This window comes from Sinocyclocheilus rhinocerous, unplaced genomic scaffold, assembly GCF_001515625.1.
Source record: "Sinocyclocheilus rhinocerous isolate Xijiao unplaced genomic scaffold, SAMN03320098_v1.1 scaffold1128, whole genome shotgun sequence".
Lineage (NCBI taxonomy): Eukaryota > Metazoa > Chordata > Actinopteri > Cypriniformes > Cyprinidae > Sinocyclocheilus > Sinocyclocheilus rhinocerous.
Window position 1 is genome coordinate 35,458 of NW_015632731.1, and position 3,823 is coordinate 39,280.

The following is a 3,823-nucleotide window of genomic DNA, read 5'->3' on the forward strand; positions in this document are numbered from 1 at the left end:
CTCTGATTGTTTTTGTTGTAGAATACAATAGGGGTATACAATATATATATATATATATATATATATTCACACGTTATAGAAACGAAAATTATGGTGTATAAAATTGATTTTAAGATAAAAAATAGACGATAAAGAATTAACTTGACGGAGCTCAAACTCAAAACACACGGCAGCAACAAACAGGAAGTGACGTATGTTATGCTGATGATACTCAGCTCTGTATTTCTTTGCAGCATGATGAAACATACCAATTCACAAAACTAACAGAATGCATAGCCGATATACAGTATATAAACTAGTAATTTCCTACTGCAAACAAACAAACAAATAAATAAATTAGGACCAAAAACCTTTGCATGTAATAAACTAGAACACTGTCCAACACTTGGTGGCTGCCCTGTTAATTCATCAATTAGGAACCTAGGTATGCTATTTGAAAGCCACATTTCTAACATTTGTAAAACTACATTTTCCATCTTATAAAAATGTATCTAAATTACGACATATGTTAACTCATGCGTTATGACCTCAAGGCTATATTATTGTAATGCTTTACTGACTGGTTGCTGTGCGTGCTTAATAAACAAACTCAATCTGAACCAAAATGCAGCAGCTAGAGTTTTGACTAGAACCAGAGAGTATGACCATATTAGCCTGGTTCTGTCACCACTGCACTGGTTCCCTATTAAACATTCTATACTTTTTTAAAATATTGGTTATTACTTATAAAGCCCTGAATGGTTTAGCTCCTCAGTACTTGAGTGATCACTTATCATATTATAACCCTTCACGTCCGTTGTGATCTCAAATGTCTACGGTCCTCTTTTTAGAGCTGCTTTAATTACAACTGAATTAAATTTTGTTTGCATCATTGGAAAATTACTTTTCTGTTTGAATTGATTTGACATGTATTGTATAAAGCACTATATAAATAAAGGTGACTTGGCTTGACTGTTGCTTTTCACCCTGTACATATCTGATCTTATATTAAAATATAGCTAAATCATGGCATATGCTCTCAATGTCAAAAGCAGAAAAGTTAATTCATGCATCCATGACTTCTGGGTTACATTATTGTAATGCATTACTAGGCAGTTGCCCTGCAGGCTTAATAAACAAAACTCCAGCTAGTCTAAATGCAGCTTTTTAGAAGATTGAAGGCCTGTCTCTTTAACCTATCATACACATAACACAATATCATATCTCTATAATTCAAATCCCTTAAGGCAGGGGTCACCAAACTTGATCCTGGAGGGCCGGTGTCCTGCAGAGTTTAGCTCCGACTTGCCTCAACACACCTGCCTGGAAGTTTCAAGTATACCTAGTAGGACTGCCCCCTAATAGTCAACTAATCGTTAATCGCCCAGAAGAGGCTTGGTCGACCAAAATTTTATTAGTCGCAGAAAAATAAAAATCCACAGGCGAATTCACACAGTCCGTGACTAACAGATCGTTAACGGCTTTATGATAATACAGTACATCGGGCAGGACATCCAAGAGCTCGCCTATCATTTATTTAATTGACCTCAAATATGGCTTATCATCTGAAATATGTACTGTAAGCATTAGCAACTTTACATGTCCACTCAATCTAATGTTAACCTAGAGAAATGTGCGCTATTCAAGTGTCTGCATGGAGTGTGAAAGCTGAATAGTTTATCAAATTATTAAAATGTTAATGCAGTCTCCTTACTGTTTTCCCTGACACATTCATAATCATTACTTCTGCCGGTGTGCTGTGGCAAGCTTTATGTGTGTGTGCTTGAGCGCTTATTAGGCTATGTAGGCAATTAAAGGCTCATTATAATGATTTAAATGGTTTATTAATAAACGTGCGATTAGTCGACTAATGCTTAAAATGAACGACTACTAGTCGACCAGAAAAATCCTTAATCGAGAGCAGCCCTAATACCTAGTAAGATTAGCCTTGATTAGCTGGTTTAGGTGCGTTTAATTAGGGTTGGAGCTAAGCTCTGCAGGACACCGGCCTAACAGTACCAAGTCTGGTGACCCCTGCCTTAAGGGCTTTTTAGACTGCATAAATTAGGGCAACCAGAACCGGAAACACTTCCCATAACAAATATGTACTTGTTACATGCTGAGGTTAACCAAGATGAAGTGGGGGCCCTAGGCAAAATGAATAGACGAGGCCCTTCTAAAAGATTATTTTGTTAATATATATTCGTTATCTAGATATATATTTATACAACATACAAAAAGTAGTTAAAATGCATATAATAGAACATAAATTGTTTATTTTTTAAAACTAAGTGCTTATTCTTTAACAAAATATCAATCTTCATCTTTATGGCAGAAGATACAATCCTGTACAATACAATCTTGAAGATGCAGTACAATCTTCATATTTACAGTAACGGTTTGTCACCTTAAAAATGGTGCTTACGAGCCTTAGCTACAGCAAATGCTCTTTGCTGTATGTCCTCCATATCCAAAGACCTTCGTATGATCTGTTCAATTGAAATTAGTGCCAGTGCTGACAGCCTCTCTTGGTTCATTGTTGACCTGAGTTTTTTTTTTTATCAGCTTTACTAGTTTTAATAGTTGACAACTAATTGTTAACTCAACTAATTTAACCCCTTTGCTGTCACCCCCCCCCCATATTTTGTGAGACCATGTCATGTGTGTTTTTAGAGAAGGCTAATAAAAGGCTAATAAACAAGTTTATGGCCCTCTGTAAGCTCTCCTGCGTGCTGTCGCCTCATGTCTGGCCCGGCAAACTGCCCCATTCATGATGCTATTGTTCTCACGCGACGAACCTTTCACACCTCCGCCAGGTATGAGACATAATCCTCATTATTCCTTTGTTTTTATTCAGCCATTATAGCCTTTAATGTATATTGGGATCAAAGCGATGTGGCTTGGTAAACCTTAAGCCACATCTCTTCGATCCCAATATACATTTACCCGCCTATTATCAAGTCTTTCTAAAAAAATACAACAAAACATTTTCTTGCGTCCTTACGTCAATTATTTTGAGAAAATACATGAAGCATAACTGCACCTGTTCTACAGCTGCATTAGAGCTAACATTAGCATCAAGCTACATAAGACAATTTATGACATTAATAATACACTTTTACTCAAAACTTATTTTAAACCACCATCGAGTGTTTGTAATAACCCCTTTTTGCGATCTCATGTGGAATTTGGTCGTTTATGTTGTTGAAATATATGTATAGCCTTTTATATCGCTGCACAAATTAGCATTTCAGATGTACACATTCTTAATTGTTATGAAAATACCCGAAATCTCAAGAAAATCACAACCATATACTATCATAATCATGTGTTTATTATTTGGTTATGTTGTGGGTACAGGCGTTTCTCTGTGTTTGTTATGGTCAGATAGAGAGCAGGGGAGCTCGTGACAGGATGAGACGGGGCTTGTTATGATGCCCAATATGATTGACAGGCGATGGACGAATCAAGGTTTCTCTGAGTCACAGCATGAGCACGAAAGAGTAAACACACCAAGACAGCCCAGGGAGCTGCTAAGTTTCATCATCACGTAAATCAGTGGAAAATGAATAGAAATGATGATTCTGTCTGAAGAAATATGAAGTAAGCATGTGTAAATATATCTATATATCTCCATGTATATGCATCTTTGGACTATAAGCCCGGAAGCTATGTGATCAGTGAAGTATATGACACATACAGATTTATTATCTTGCACTCCTGACATAAAACATTGTTGCAGTGACAGTAGTTTAGTAATTTATCAAAACAGTGGTCAAATATCGAAGCTGTCTTTAATCTTTCTACTGATGCACAGTTTGTCCAGATCAAGTAAGAGTGTGAT